This window comes from Osmerus mordax, chromosome 17, assembly GCF_038355195.1.
Source record: "Osmerus mordax isolate fOsmMor3 chromosome 17, fOsmMor3.pri, whole genome shotgun sequence".
NCBI lineage: Eukaryota > Metazoa > Chordata > Actinopteri > Osmeriformes > Osmeridae > Osmerus > Osmerus mordax.
This window is the reverse complement of record NC_090066.1, coordinates 7,310,726-7,327,389: the sequence shown is the minus strand read 5'-3', so window position 1 is coordinate 7,327,389 and position 16,664 is coordinate 7,310,726. Positions and strand designations below refer to the sequence as shown.

The following is a 16,664-nucleotide window of genomic DNA, read 5'->3' as shown; positions in this document are numbered from 1 at the left end:
GGGACTTGAATGATTAAATGGAAATTCCAATGAAATGTCATTTTAAATTGATAAAGGACCCTGTAAAGGTATTCCATTGCTCTTTTAGGAAGGGCCGCTTTAAATGTTACTGTACATGCTTCCTGGTTGTCTTCTATAGCTGTGTATTCACATTTATATTTTATTAATTTAGCTATTATCCAAATTACAGTAGAATGTACAAATAGGGTACATCTAAAGTACAGCAGAAGATCAAGGAAGAATACAGTTTCATTATCTATTGAACTTTGAATTACACTTTTCAAGTTGACGCTACAAAGAGAGTGTTTGAGAGTGGGAGCTCCCGGTCTGCTCTGAGGTGATCTGAGGTGCGGAGCTGGGCTCAAAGACGCTCTCTGAACTTGGCGGAGCCTTAGTGGTCAGCAGCGAGGGCTATGAGCCAGGCATCCTTCCTCGGAGCAGACGCTGCGATCTGACCTGAGAGAGACAAGAAGCATCCAGCAACACTCACTCACATCTAAACAAGGACGTCAGAGATGGAGGCTTTCTCTGTGCCAAAGAGTCAAGCTGTTGCAACTTTAGAAACTGACAGGAATTCAAGCCTTTTATCGTTGTTAAATACTTTAGAGGTTCAATCATGGTGAAGGGTGCTGATATTGGTCAAACTGGGTAGCTGACCAAGAATAAAGTAACTTGGGCTAGCTGAAACTCAGACCCGATGGTTCAGTCCTGTTCAATGATCTGATCCAAAAATACGCTATCCCGTCACATGTAGGCCTACGTCACTTAATTTCTCTGCCGTTAAACCACTATACTGCTCATTGGTGGCTAAAAGGCTCTATCGACCTTGGCCTACTTAGAATAAACGCCATTTTGTTCCATAAACTACAATCTTGTTTGCAAAGGTGGAGAAAAAAACCCTCTTCCACAAGGGAAATCTATTCATCAAGACTTAGTTCATATTCATTTCCTGACTGATTCAGACTCCGGCAAGGTTGCTTGTGCCAGTACACACATGCACATAAACACGCGCGCACACACACACAAACACACACAGACACACACACACACACACACACACACATGAACGACTTCTGTTTCCATACCCTTGTTGACTTAATCACACACACCAACTGCAGTCTTTAACACAGTAAATGAGGGCTATAAATGAAGAGAACTCCACTGCTGTTGTTCAGTCCCTTTACAATGACACAGTGGCTCAAGTGATTTGTGATGCTGTACAAAATGAACCCTGACATAGGTGCTATTCATCTCACAGGCTGTTGTTTTGGCCTGAAGTTGGACAAAAGGTGGCCCTTCATGTGAAGGAAAGGGAGTCAAAAATGTTGTTATTGACGGGAATGAGGAATGGGGTAAACAAGGACAGGTGGATGTAGAAAGTGGCGGTGGGCCGAGTAAAATCAGTCAACAACAAAAAAAGAATCTCTCTCTGTCTCCAGAACCGGAATTGATACAGGGATTATCTCTCCATTTCTTTGTCCCTCTTTCTCTCTCCTGCTCTCGCTCCTTCTCTCACCAGATCCCCTCTTCTCTCTCCCTTTCCCGCTATCTCGTGCTTTTCTCAGAGCGTGACAGGTTGTCACCTCGCCTGGCTGCGAGACGACGATTGGACTGTCAGAAAACAAGCGTTGTTCGTTCTCCTCCGCAGCTGTAGTCCAGAGGCGCCCCGAGTCCGTTAACCTCTCTGTCACAGGAAACAAAAATGGGGCGGCCATATTTGGTAACGCTTTCTGTCTTTGAGGTCCTTTTCAGAGTGATCCCAAACAGGACAACACAGATGCCATATCACCTGCTGATAGGGATGCCTAGGATGCATTACTGACTGGGTTGTACTGTACCCTGACCAATGTCCATCTGGAGTTTCCCTGGGCACATTCCTAACAAATCTAACAAAAAACTGAAAAGATATAGGAAGCAATAGAATGCAGTGACCAATTCATATAAATAAAACCAAGGACCCTGTCAAGTCTGACCTGAGTGAGTCTGAACCCACATAGACAACTTCAAAGAGCAAGCGTTGAGAGACTCGTTACCCGACACTGACTCTGTGCGCCCTTTCATTCCAGCCATCATAATGACCTTCAGTAATGACACAGAGACGTGAGCCATGTAAGAGGCCAAGCTCGTAATAAACGCAGCAGCCAAATGGCTGCTATCCTAGTTTCCCTTTGATCAGACTTCTCATCGCCGCATCTCAGACACACACAGCCAGGGTGATATTTCAATCCATTTCCCTTCAAATTATACCAGGCACCATTAGCAATTAGGTTCAGCCAGTGCATTTACACCCGCCACTGTGCTTGTTTTCCCATCCACCTCCCTTTATGAACCATGATCTCATCACACGACGGACTATTTTTAAGCGTCCTAATGTTGCTCTCCTAACCAAGGCTTTATGAATTATCAATGAAGGCAGTCCAAACATTTGTGTGGGATATTGCACAGCTACAACAATCCATGAAGTCATTTTTACTCTAAGAATAAACAATATGAAAACCAAAAACACAGTTTATAGGTCATTCCTTTCAGTTGGCTCTTTAGGCACTTTCATCCGTCATCAGTTATGTGTTTAGTTTTCTTAAGCACAACAGAAAATGTGGTTATTCCCCTTCTAGACAAGTTCAGTAGCTAGACATCTTAAGACATTATCTCCTCATCACACTAATGAATCACTAACAGGCCGAGCAAAATGACAAAACAAGGTGTCTGTCCAATAAACCTCACATTAACATGACGCTAAACCAGTGCCTTCACTTCTCGTATAAGTCAGATGTCATATAATTATTCTTTGGCTTTCCCAGTAATGTGAAAATCTTCCTCCAGTGAAGCCAAACTCAGGTGAGAGTAATCCAACAGTGCATTTATCTGAAGAGGATGCAGAGTGCCCCGTCCTCCCCAGGGTCAACGGACCTCCTTGGGCCTTCACCCTCCGCACAGATCGTATTGAGAATTTAACGGTGATTGTATTGTTGTGTATGACCTCTGTCACATCCGCACAGGAAGTGCAGCTCTGCCGGCACTAACAAGGCTTGATGAGGTTTGGGGTTATTTATAACCTTCCTCCATGCCCAAAGCGGATGCCCAATACCCATTCCCTGGGAGGGTGCAGTCATATCTGCATTAACTATTAGAACTCAATCAAATCATAGATGGATTAATGCTATAACTATTCTGTTCCCGTGCCCCTCCAACCCTGGACTCAACTCTTAATAACCAATGTGAGGCTCAGTACTTTTGATGGAGAAATGTGTAATAAGGTATTCATTTATCAGTCTTTGATGTTCAGCCAAAATGTGTTTATAGATGTGTTTTTACAAGCATTTAAAAAGCTATTGCTATTGCTTATTGTGTGGGCGTCAATTCACATTGCTTTAGTTTTATTCCGTGAAACATTTAGGATGTTTACGTCTGCCGCAATTATATAAATATTGTATGATGTTAACTGCCTTTACTGAGGCTGCTTGTCTAATCGTCAAATTGCCCTGCTCTCTAGTGTGTGTGTGTGTTTCTGTGTTTGTGTGTGTGTGTGTATCTCACACTTTTTTATATGCTTTGACAACCTCTAACAGCTTGGTAAAATATTAATGGGGAATATCTTTCAGGCCCTGCTTTCCATCCTTTTACATGCCAACCCCACACAAGACTGCAAAGTGACTGCCTCATTCAGTTATGTATGTAGACTATAGGCATCAGGTTGAAGTAGTCTGTATACTATATGGGTTCGACATTAACTAAGCATTTGACATTTAGTAAAATGTTTGTAAAGACCCCAAGTGTTCAGCGTTGCACCACTTACAGCTGAATATATATTTAATATGTCTTGTGGTTTCTGACCATAGACAAGCAGAACCATCCACTGACCATTCCTGCATTTTTGTAGCTACGAAAAAGTTGCTACATACGAGCTATTTGGGAGCCCTGTTCATTTAGATATAGCCCATAAAGGGAAGAAATTGGAACCTTCCACACCAGTATCCCCGTCACAATATGCCACAGTCTATGACCGGGCCTGCAACTTTACAAGTTTTAGAGGACTGACACTGACTTTGATAGACGTTATTTGACAAAGAAAGTGTTCAAATGCAACATTGTCTTATGTTATGTGTATGACACAAAGCATAAACTGTCCTGTACATGAACGTGGCTCCTATGCTAGATGCTTGCTCAGAAAACCAGGAAGTCCCACCTCGGATTAACCGGAGCCAATAGGGATGGAAGAAGTCTGAACAGAGGTTGTGAGCACCTGAGCGCTTTGAGCTGGGCTTTCATGAGAAGAAAAGGTGAAGAGAGTGCTAGAGTGAGATATGCTATTTATAGAGATCTAATGAAACTTCCTCCTTGTCGTACCAAGGACAGCCGCGAAAGGGACAGGTGATGATGATGAAACCTCTTTAATTAGCACCATAGCCCGTAATACCAGAGAGCCAATTATCATCTCAACACTTGACTCGTAATACTTACTGTATCGGGAAGGTTGTAAGATGCAATAAACCGAAACTGGTTACAAATATTTGCAGTACTGTTGGTCCTCTAGCTAAATGGATAGGATCCTCAGTGAGCTGTGACACATTCTGCAGTATTCTTAGCCCTGCTACTAAGGGATATCTTTCGAGGCAATAACACTTCTTATTTTTTGCCCCATTGAACCTTGGGGACAATATGTTCGTAGATCCCTGCTAAGAGTGATAGGAGAGAGGGCCACGGTGAGCGGCCCAGTCCAGGAATAGAACTCAATGGTCTTTGCACCCCAGCCTCTACACCAGAAAAAACACCTGACAAATCTATCTAATGTGAGCCTCAATAAGTTCCTGCCACCTTAACGGATATGTACATGTGAGAGAGAGCGAAAGAGAGAGAGTCTGTGTTTGTTTACAGAGGCAATTCCAGTCACCTTACTGTAAACCGGGTTCAAAACCACACCTCGTATTTCATTTGTTCCGCAGCCTTGTTCTACAGCCTGGTAAAAGGAGGATCCATTAAGGATGCATCCCATCTCACAGGTTTGTTATGCAGCCCCAGCCCTTCAGGTTATCAACATCACTTCTGAGCATCCTCAACCCTCCCTCTCTCTTTTCTTCCTTCTCTCTCTCTCTCTCTCTCTCTCTCTCTCTCTCTCTCTCTCTCTCTCTCTCTCTCTCTCTCTCTCTCTCTCTCCCTCTGTATCCCTCCCTCTCTCTTTCCTTCCCCCGCCATCTCTCTCGCTCTCTCTCTCCTTCCACCTCCATCTCTCTCTCTCTCTCTTCCTCCCTATGTCTCTCTCTCCAACCTCCCACGTGTCATAGTCTATGGACTGTACGGTATGCTTGGAGTAGCCGGCTCTGTATTTTGATGAGGCAGGGTTTTAAAATTCTGGAGAGGATCTGGGAGTGTTTAAACACAACGCCCGTGTTTTTTCAAAATGGGGGTGTCAGAGTGGGGGGGTCAATATAATTACACATAGCAATTGAGTGGAGGTTCAGACATTCAGTTGGAATCCCACTTTTTTTTTCTCCTCTCGTCCCCTCTCCTCTCCCGTGTCCTCCCTCCTCCCCAATCTCTCCTCTCTTCTCCCCCATCCTCCTCTTACTTCCTCTTTCACATCAGGAACAAGGAGGGTGAAAAGTTATTTTAGATCCTGTCCTCACGGGAGTTTTAATCCGCGCTAAGTGACAGGCTAATTTGTGGCATTAGATTACTTTCATCGAGACGGTTCAGGGGCTTCTTTGAGCGCGCGGGGCCGTAAGCCGGTGCTCTGCCTTGATGGTCACGCTGACTCCTGCGCTGCTTGCTGTCACGGCGGGATCACAGAGGAGTCGTTTCCACCACAGAGCGTTCAATATCCTCGACGGCTTGACTTGAAAGACTTTGTTGGTTACAAGGCTGGGGCATGGATTGGCGACAGAGACCGGTTGTCATAATTGTTCCCATAACAGGTTTCTTTAGTGTAAATACTCACTGTATATGTTTATGGTTATAGATCTGCGGCGACTACATTTTGTGCTTGAACTGAAACAGTTTAGAGTGGACCGATATATATCGGTCCACTTCAATCGCTCCTTTTGGGAGAGTAACTTAAGTTATTCTATGTGCCAGGTCTTTCATAATCCATATGTCCAGTAAGACTGCTGGACAACAGCCACACAGCGTGACCCTGACCAGTGAGTCCCCAGGTTCGGATCCCCTGTTTGGCGTAGACGAGCTGTTACGTAACATCATGGAGAAGGTGTACAGTAGGGCGCCATCCCTCCAAACCAACCGGGCGAGCCGATCATTCTTACCCATCAGTACTGCATTGCCGAACAAACTGTGAAACTAAGAGTGTGAGGATGCTGATGATAGTATGTCGAGCACTTGGCTGATACGTGGTGTTCAGGTGCGATCATGTTGAGGTGTTCCGTCGTTATTCGTTGTTGGTGCTGCAGTCTTGATTTGTGTGTAGGGCCATTGCTGGTCTGCCTGTCTATTGCTTTGTGGCACCCGATGAATTTGTGAAAGGACTAAATGAATGCCTGTCTGTCAGTTCAGCGGTTATGTAGAGTTAGAGGTCCCACTAAACGGTCACAAGCCCAGATGCGTCTGCCGTACACACAATTTATTCATGAAACAAATTGAGAGGCAGAGACAGAAACACAGAGGTGCCGACGGGAAGAGAGACAGAGAGAAGGAAGGGGACTGAGGTGGGGGGGGAGGGGGGGGGCTCATGACTAAACAAAGATATAAACCCCCTAACCCTTAAACACAGGACGGGAACTCGTCCAAGAGAAGCCCCATTTGCTTAGGAACATTCATGGTGTCAGAGGCCAGAACAAGTCATTAAAGGCAATAGAAAAACGGGAGGATTAGTTGGAATTAATCCATAACTTTTCCCATTTTCTAGGAGAAAACGCTGAAATGGGGCGATATGGAAATGTAGCGGAGCATGGCAGGAGAGATGGAGGCTCCAGCTCCCCTGGAATGAGCAGGGGCTAATGGCTCCCCTGGCTAAGATGGCCGGGCCAGATTGCATGTGGATTTAAATGATTAAGAACATGGTGTCCAGGGCCTCTGCTTTGTGAGCGAAAAGTAATGTATGACAATGAATGGTAAAATATGGAACCCCACATTTAAGGAATACATTCTGGTGATTTTGGAAATTCAGGGCTATATAATCCGGATGGTGGGATGATGGAAACCTATGTCATTTAAATGCACCATCACGCAGGAAATGACATAGTAATCTGTGTGGTGTGTTACAGCATGGGCCGGCTAATGTACAACTGGAATCACATGCATGCGGTAACCACCTGCACGTACATGATATGAAAGGAAACATTAACAGATTGCAGTTTTTCCCAGTATCGGACGGGTGGACACAATTAGCAAGGCATCACACACTTGTCTCAAACACTGTATTTCTGCTCTAACTAAACATCACAAAGAAACTTCAAAGGATCATCACCTAACCCAGTAAAAGGTGAGTACAGCAGAGGGGATCGGAAGGAAGCCAACAAATAAAACCCACATTAGATGCAGCCTTCCAGAACAAAACAGGTCCTTCTACAACAAAATATGTAATTCCAGAACATAACAGAACCTTCTACAACAAAACATGTATTTCAGGAACAGAACCTGTAATTCCAGACCAGGTCATTCCAGAACAGGGCATTCCAGAACAGAAAAGTTCATTCTCAAACAGAACAACACATTCCAGAACCGAGCCCCCCACCTCATTAGAACCCTGGAGATGGAACAGTAAGCAGCTGGGCAAAGACCAGGGAGAACACAGTGATGACTACTATCACTACCCTGGCGTTCTCTTACCCGCGCAGCTGCAACCAAACTAGACAGGTGCCTGTGGATAATTGGTTTCCGTGCCGACTGGAAGCACGGCAGGGCCTGTCTGCAGGAGCTCATTACTATCAGTCAGAACGCGTCCAAAGCCCCCCCCCCCTACACACACACACACACACACTCCCCAATCTTATACACACATGTGACTGTGGTGTGTATGTGTGTACTTATACTGGGGCCCCTCACACTGTTCCTTGTGAAACATTGATGTTAAAGTTGTCATCACTGCACAGTGGGACATCTTGGTTTAGATGGCTAATCAATAACCCATCAATGTAAAACAAAAAAAATCTCCCCAGGAATACATGATGAATGTTGGGATCGGACAGTGGAACTCTTTAGGCCATTTGGGTCCACGCTGCATTACTCCACTGTTAGTCCCTCTAGCCTGCTTGGCACAGAGCTGGACATGTGTTGGCATTCAATTGCCTTAATGTTGTTCGCTGAGTTAGGAAGACAAATTGGCCGAATTGTAGTGTTTGACTATTGTTCTCCAATCACCCAGTCTGACTTGACACCCATGCCTGCGAGGCATCATTAGGCTAGCAGCCACAGGCTGGGCATCCAATCAGAGAACAATCCCCAAATCTTATCAAATGAACTGAAGACATTGTCTGTGAGAACTCTAAGGTTCACTTGGTCTGTCCTGATACAATTAAGAACTACAGGGAAAGACGGGCGCCACATTTCCAGAGGAGCTTCAAAGTGTGCTTTTATTCAGACACATGATGCAATGTTGGGCCAGAAATCTCCAATGTTTCTGTCCAACGGTAACTCCTACAAAGGGCTCTTCTCGAACACACTCACTGGGTTCCTATGGGGATGTGTTGGCCCTGCTACTTTGAATAATAATGCGTTGAGACTTCGGCACTCCACTGTATCATCTCAACACACACACACACACAGTGCTTGCCAGAAGTGGAAATGCTGTGCGCCGAGCAGATGTTTCCAGACATGTGTCAGATCATCCTGCTTTAAATAAAGCCTGGTGAGGACAACTGACACCTCCAAATCAGGTGCAAGCTAACGGGATGTGGAGCTGGCTGTGTCTGGGTGATAGACCCATGGACTGCAGCACTGTGAACAGAACATCAGACTGAACAGCCAACAACTTCCTGTGTCTTTCTGTTTCAATGCAATGAGTTGTGGACTGTTTTGATCCAGTAAATCGGCTCACAGTTTAGGGTGAGCAGCAGAAGTTCAAGTAATCAATAAATCAAGAGTTTGATCTACTGATTGATTGGTTGATTGATTAATTGATTGGTGGATTGATAGATTGGTGGATTGGTTTGTATTGGTGGATATTAAGATAAGCAATTGACATACGGTGGATGGTTGCATACTTTCAGTCCGTTTGTGCACTATTTAATCTATTAATCATCCATGCATACATTCATCCATCCAGTCATTCATTCAGTCAGAATATAGACAGCAAGTGCCAGTGTTACTGTAGTCAGAAACCCTATCCCCCAGCCCAGCCCACCCCAGCCCACCCACCCCAGACCACCCAGCCCACCCCACTCAGCCCACCCAGCCCACCCCACCCAGCCCACCCAGCCCACCCAGCCCACCCCAGCCCAGCCCAGCCCAGCCCAGCCCACCCCACCCCACCCCACCCCACCCAGCCCACCCCAGACCACCCCACCCCGGCACACCCAGCCCACCCCAGCCCACCCCAGCCCACCCCACCCCACCCAGCCCACCCCAGCCCACCCCAGCCCACCCCACCCCAGCTCAGCCCACCCCGGCTTCCCCAGCCCTGGCCTTGTTGATATGCATTCCTAGCATGCTACTGTACGTGCATACCGGTGTGATTGGATTTCTTTCTCTTCCCCCCCTCGTCTGCTCTGTTCAGACATTCAGGCTGTGTGCCCTGCTTGACAGGAATCTGCGGGGCCCAGGACGAGGCTTTGAACTCCTCGCCCGACTGTTTCTTCCTCTGGTACCACCACCTCCTCCACCTCTCTCACGTTCTCTGTCTCTCTGTCTCTCTCTCTCTCTCTCTCTCTCTCTCGCTCTCGCTCTCTCTCTCTACCTCTGTGCATCCATCCCTGTCTAATTCTTTCTTTCTCTCTCGCTCTCTCTATTTTTATCTACTGTATATTTCTCTCTCCTGTGATTTCACCTTATGGGTAGGAATGTAAATAAGGCGATGAGCGAGGCTCATAGCTGGCCCTGTCCCCTGTCTCCTGACATTTACCCAGTGAGGGTATTTCTTCCCCATGAGTTATTCAGAGGCCTTGACAACTTACACTAACCTCTTTTTTGTCACATTTTATACACGCACACACAAACAAAACACACGCGCACACACACACAAACTCAACACGCACATGTGCACAGTCCCAACACACACGTGTGACACACACCGTACTCCCCACACAAGCACTCCCACATACCCGCACAAAACAAACCAAAATTGTAATTGCCTTGTTGGATTGACAGCAGCTGTGCATCACAGTATCCCATCAACAGAACGATCCACACATGCCCTCTCTGTTGCCAGGGCACAAGTCACATCTGACCTACGCTGGGGTCCCTCTCTGACGGCTCTGACCCAACAGGCGCCCATTAGTTGTTACCCACAATCCATCAGCCTCCGGTCTCCCAAGGGGACTCCATCTCCCTGTTTCTCTGTGGTCTCCTCATCCTGTTACTAATGCTTGACTCCATGTAACCCTTATCTCTGAGCTCACTACAATCCCTGATAGGGGCTCTGTGTCTGTAAGCAATTAAAACGCCCTATCTGGCAGATAGCAGGGGGGCAGCGGTCAGAGAGAAAGCCACAGTCTCCCACAATGCAGTGTTTAGGTTACAGCCTCCCGGTTCAATAACCCTGGGGAAGCAGTGTGCCACATCAAGCTTAGCCCGGCCATCCATGCAGCGCGGGCGTGCGCATATTTGTGTGAATACTGAAAGCAAGATTTGTTTGTGCGTGCATGTGAGATTGTGTGTGTGGAATTGTTTAGCTATGCTTATGGGGACCAGAAGTTCCCTCGAGAATATTACAACAAGACAAATTTGAACTTGTGGGGACATTTTCTCAGACTTTCTTTCGTTTTGTTGGAATGACATTAAGGGTTGGGTTTAGGAGTCAGGGATAGTTTTAGGGTTAAGGTTAGGAACCAGGGTTTAGGTTTGGATATGGGTTCAGGTTAGGGGTTAGGGAAAATATGATTTTGAATGGGGCTGAATTGGGTGTCCCCACAAGACTAGACTAGACTACTTTCTAACTGTGTGCGTATGTGATTGTGTCTGTGTGTGAAATGCTGCGTGTGAGTGTCTGATGTGCGTGCGTGTGCATGTGTGAATGTTTGAAGGCCGAATGAAAGAATACCGCAATGAGAGGAATACAACATCCTATGCCAGATGAATACTAACAGCTATCTAAATACAGCATGTTCAAGGCAATGTCTGCTTTCCTCTTCAATATGAGTGCAAATCTCCACAGTGAGTGCAGTACAGGCACCTCTAGTGGGTGCTTACACAAGCCCTTATCTCCATTGTGGGCAGTATTTTTACCCACATTAGCTGAATGACTCAAGGGGAGAACGAAAGTTGTGGTGAACATGAGCAGTCGAATACATGGGGGAGAGACAGAGTAGGGGAAAGAGAGGGAGATAAAGGAGGGGGGAGAGGGACAGAAGGAGAGAGCGACAGAGAAGGAGAGAGAGAGAGGGACACAAAAAAGGGATACAAAGTAAAGAGAGACCGAGAAATAAAGAGAGAGAAAAGAGAGAGATGACGTTTTTGGTTCACATTATCAGGAATGTGTCTTGGAATTGGTGTCTGAGGTTTGCTGAGGACCGGGCTGGTGGATACTGCTAAACAAACACTGGTTTTATACCAATGGGCCGTTGTGCCTGGCCCTGCTAAGACGCTGCAGCCACTGGGCCACACGCATGGCTAAGAAGCTGCAGGAGAGATAAAACCATCATGAAGGGTTAGACATGGAAGAGGACCAGCAGTGTGAAACGGGATGATAGAGAAGTGGAGGGCTGCTCAGCATGGAGAAGGAGAGGAGCACGGGAGGGGGGACAGGGGAGGGGAGGGGGGACAGGGGACAGGGGAAGGAGAGGGAGGAGAAGAGGGGGGAGGAAAGGGGGAGGAGGGGGGGAGGAAAGGGGGGGATAGGAATGGATGCCTGCCAGCCACTCAGAGGAAGAGAGGGAGAAAGCGAGAAGGCGGGGGAGACAGGAAGAGAAAGAACGAGAGAAAGAGAGACAGAGAAGAAGAGAGAGAGGCTAGAAAGAGAAAAAGAGAGCGATACAAGAGAGAGAGAGAGAGAGAGAGAGAGAGAGAGAGAGAGAGAGAGAGAGAGAGAGAGAGAGAGAGAGAGAGAGAGAGAGCAGGAGAGAAAGAGGAAAGAGAGAAACATATGCAAGATTGGAGAAAGAAAGGCCTGTGGGCAGTATATAGAATGTTGAGTGGTTTGCATAAAAATAGGATTCGAGCAAGGAGAGGTTTTGCATGCAGGTGATGCATGAAGAGTTTTTTTATATATAACATATAACATGTTAGTTAGTTAGTTAGTTAATATTAGCAGTAATAAACTTCTAACCTCTCTGAACCATCACAAGCTTTCTCCCTCCACGGTCATCATCATCATGATCACCGACCAGCAGAAGGACTTACAATAAGCGACCAATTTCGATTTACTCCAGGCCAATCAGAGTTAAGACAATAAGGAAATTATTTGGAGCGTGGGGTAATTTAGTATCCATTTCTGTTTCACAATGTGAGTTCCCAATCGTGTTGAGTTGATTTGTGTGCAACCAACCAAAGCCAGTTGTGCTTGCGTCAGATTAAACAGTGAAATGCACAATATGCAAGACACAATGTACAAGACCAAACAATACTTCTAACTAAGTGTGGGTGTGTGTGGTTGTGGTGTGTGTGTGTGTCTGTGTGTGTGGTGGTGCATGTGAGTATGTGTGTGTCTGTGTGTGCATGTGGTGATGTCGCTGTGTGTGTCAACATGTGCCAGCATGAGTGCTTGTGTGCCGGTGAATGTGTCACCCCACATGGATGTTTTGTTAAATAGCTTCTCAGCTTCTGTGGCAAACGCTGGTGGACATGTTGCTGTTCCGGAATGTGTTGGCACATACACATGGATCCTGAGAGAGCCTATCAGAACAAGGCCAGCAGCCAACATTCCGAACAGGTAAACATAATGATGGAGAGGGAGAAAAGGAGAGAGAGGAAGAGGGAGAGAGGAAGAGGGAGAGAGAGAGAGAGAGAGAGAGAGAGAGAGAGAGAGAGAGAGAGAGAGAGAGAGAGAGAGAGAGGAGGGAGGGATGGAGAAAGAGGAGAGAGGCACAGAGAGGTAGAGTGAGCTAGACTTTGTATGTAAGGGAGGGTTTATTTCTAGGAAAGGAGACTGTTTGGAGAGTGAGAGGTGTGTGTGGAGTGGGGGGGGGGGGGGGGATCTATGTATGGGCATGGGTGTCTGAGGAAGATTTGGGGAGTGAAGCTCTGTTGTTCTGGCATTTTCCGCTCACCCACTCTTTATTCTGTGGCTGTTGAATTTGTTTTACGTCAATTGAAAAGAGCAAGATCAAAAAGAATAGGAGAGAGGGAGGCAGGGGCGTGGGGGGGGTGTGGGGGGGAGGGGGGGAGGGAGGAGGAGGAGGGAATGCCCTCACTCCTGACTCACATCAAAGTCACAGTTGGTGCCAATCAGACCGCAATTTCCTAAACTATTTGTGATTTAAAAAAATTGGGGGGGGGGGGGGGGGGGGGTGACTCTAAGACAGGACTGAACTAAAGCTCCTGACCTTCTGGGGGGCGAGTCTCGTTGACTGATGGACACTCGAGGAGCCGTCAGCAGACACCGTACACGCTTAGAAAGACAGGAGAGACACTTAGTTCCATATGTGCCTTTGAAGGACTCTTCTGAGATGGATTCCCGATAGATCTCTGGTTATCGTAGAATCAATTTGGGTTCCAATGTTTACTTGCGAAAGGTTTTGTATGGACACCGTGTTCTATTTACTACCAAATGGGCTCCTTGTGGATATTTCGATAGGGTTCCAAGACAAAGCACATTTGATCTTTTTGGGGCTATCATTTTAGCTGGCTCCATGGTCACACAGTCCATCCACTGTCAGTGCACCAGTCTACCTTCCTCTGAGACTGCCAGTCATAAACACCAGTAAGACAGATGTCCTATAACTGTAGCATGGACCCTGACCAGGGGCATTGTAAAGGACAATGTGTTGTTTGACTCAAGGAATCATGTTGTTGCTATCAAAGCACTGTCAAAGCATCAGAATGATGTAATATTGGAGTTGAGATTAAGTTATTGTTGAACTGTGCCTGGTCAAACTGCACACTGCTCCTTTGTACGAACCACTGACTTTTTTATCTGCTGAAGTTTTATATGGACTATTTATTTTGATTTTTGCTCATGAATAAAATGTTAAATGTATCATAGATGACCAGAATGGGGAGTAACACAGAGGCCCCCAAGCATGGATAGGGCTCCAGAGGAACCTGTAGTGATAACCAGGCTAGCACTGGACAATACGACACAACACCACGTCCTCGCATCTCCTCAAGGGTCCCTTCAACCAGCTATGAGAAGTTCCGAAAATAAAAACCTTTGAAAATTGGATTTTATGATTGCCAATGCTCACACCAGCCCCCACCCAAGTCTCCTGGCAACGCTCTGGTCACCTGGCGACAGGCCCTGACTTCTCATATGTTGTACTTACTAAAATGTGTCTCAAGTGGATACATTAAAATAAGTCTGTGATGTAAAGGACGCCAGGCCAGACTGACACGGGCAGAGGTGGAGGCGGGACTTGGATACGCCTCATGAAACCCCTCCACTGATCACCAGGCTTTCATGGGCTACCGCTGGTCAATACCACACTAGCTCAGTGTCCCCCACCTGTCCCACCCCTCCAGACCCAGCCCCAGGTCCTCTGGCGACTCCCCTGACCCCCAGCCAGAGGGAGGGAGACTGGGCAGGGGGCCGAAGGACAGGAGGCCTGGGTGTCACCTCCTGGATCAATGGGGAAGCTGGGGATGATGGAGGAGGCATGTGACATGACCGGGAGGTGACATTGGCGGCTCGTCCCTCCCTCCCTCTGTGTCTCATGAACCTACACACACACACACACACACACACACGCACAAGCTCTCCCTTTCCAAGCTTGGTCAGACAGTTGGCGCCTAGCGCCGTGTTGCTGGGGGAGGGGGTGGGGATCCTCGTTGACACCTTCAGTATGACCAGTCTGGTGGGAGAAAGAGCCTAACATGTCCTAGACCTGGCTCAGCCAATTAGACAGGTGGGATTTTGGCTTCTGGTCTGGGAAGTTTGTCTTCAGCAATCTTCCAATCCTGGTGTGGGTGCCTCTGTGTGATCTTGCACTCTAATAGGCCCCCGTTTAAATGTCACTTCATTGTGAAAGGGTCAGATGACAATGAATCAACTCAAGAGATTCCAAGTGATGTGAGTGCCTGATACTGAGAAAGTTGACGTCTATGAGAATGCCAAAGCCTTAATCGACTCTGACATCATATTGACCTATTCTAGAACTCTCATCTGTTATATGGGCTATACTGTTCTTTTACTTGCCACCAAATTCATGTATAATTATGCACTTCTGATCCTTGATATTCTGCTGTAGGCCTACTTTATATACAGCATACACTATTTTAACGTGGTTTTGGACAAAGGCGTCTGCAAAATGATTAAAATGTGAAAAACATAATGTAATAGCCTACTGTTTTCTGTTTGATAGGCACTTTTAGGTTACGGGCAACTAGAGCAAAAACACAATTGTGGACAATAAGTACATTCGTTAAATTAAATTATTATTTAAAGTTGAAATTACCAAAATTAAGCTACATTTTAGCAGTAACAATCAATTTTAATAAAGAGATTGTCTGTACATGGTTTATTCCTTAAGGGAGACAAACCGGGTTAAACGGTGAAAGATATCAAGACAGTAGGCTATACAGTAAGCGGCTCCACAAGAGCTGCGCTTTCCCTAGATGAGGGCGATTGACTGGCAATTAAACTCAAGCTGTGCGCGGCTCTGGTCGAAATCAAGATTAAAGCGGTCTTACTCATTATCGCCGTAATTATTTCAGGCCTGTCTTGATATTGATGCCATACAAGTTAATCGCTTCTTGTGATTGAGCCAATCCGTCCTGTTAGTTTCTGAAGTGGATTCAGTGCGAAGATCTCACATTTGTAGGTTGTGCATCATACCTGCTGATCCGCTCCCTCCGCGCACCTCACGCCCTCCAAAGGTGTTACGGTTGCTTGTTAATCCATAGGTGCTGCTAAATTCCAGCTGTGTGTCTGTCAACTAACGACATCCGTGGGGTTCAGGTTTGTCTTGCTCCAGTCCAATACAGCTAACCCCGTTGGTACAAAAATCAAAAATATTCCGAGACACTAAAATCCTGTCCTTTATGTTAGAAACACACCCAAAATATTATGCATTTATTATGCACCTTTTAATTCCCACCCTACTATTGATAGACGGTTTCCGCGGTCGTCCTACCACTCCCGTGTGCCCTCAGTCTACTTGTGAAGCTTGGTTGGTTTGATAAAATAGTTTCTTTTATCAGTCTTGACGGAATACAGAATAAAACGGAGAGACGGGCACGCAGAATTATGGCATTTTGAGACTCAAATCGAGGTAAAATTGTCCCGACTTTTCTCTAGTTGCTTCGCTAGTCAGTACCCCACGGCGTTCCTTCAGAGTGAAGCTTCACGCACAGCGTGCGCACTGATTTATCATAGAGACACCCCACCGAACGCTGGAGCGCGCGGACACAAGCACTACTCCATATAGTTAAATCCAAGTCCAGGCTATCTGAATAACCTGGGCATT

The 16,664-nt window shown here is 46.4% G+C and overlaps 1 protein-coding gene across 2 annotated transcripts in view; it reads right to left on the bottom strand.

The window, feature by feature from the left end:
• Nucleotides 1–16,503, bottom strand: part of LOC136960125 (chemokine-like protein TAFA-2) — a 30,143-nt gene extending 13,640 nt beyond the window's left edge. For both annotated transcript variants that reach the window (XM_067254472.1, XM_067254473.1), the window contains exon 1: nt 16,034–16,503. The gene's annotated coding sequence lies outside the window, so the exon portion shown is untranslated. The remainder of the gene's footprint in view (nt 1–16,033) is intronic.
• Nucleotides 16,504–16,664: the final 161 nt, after the last annotated feature.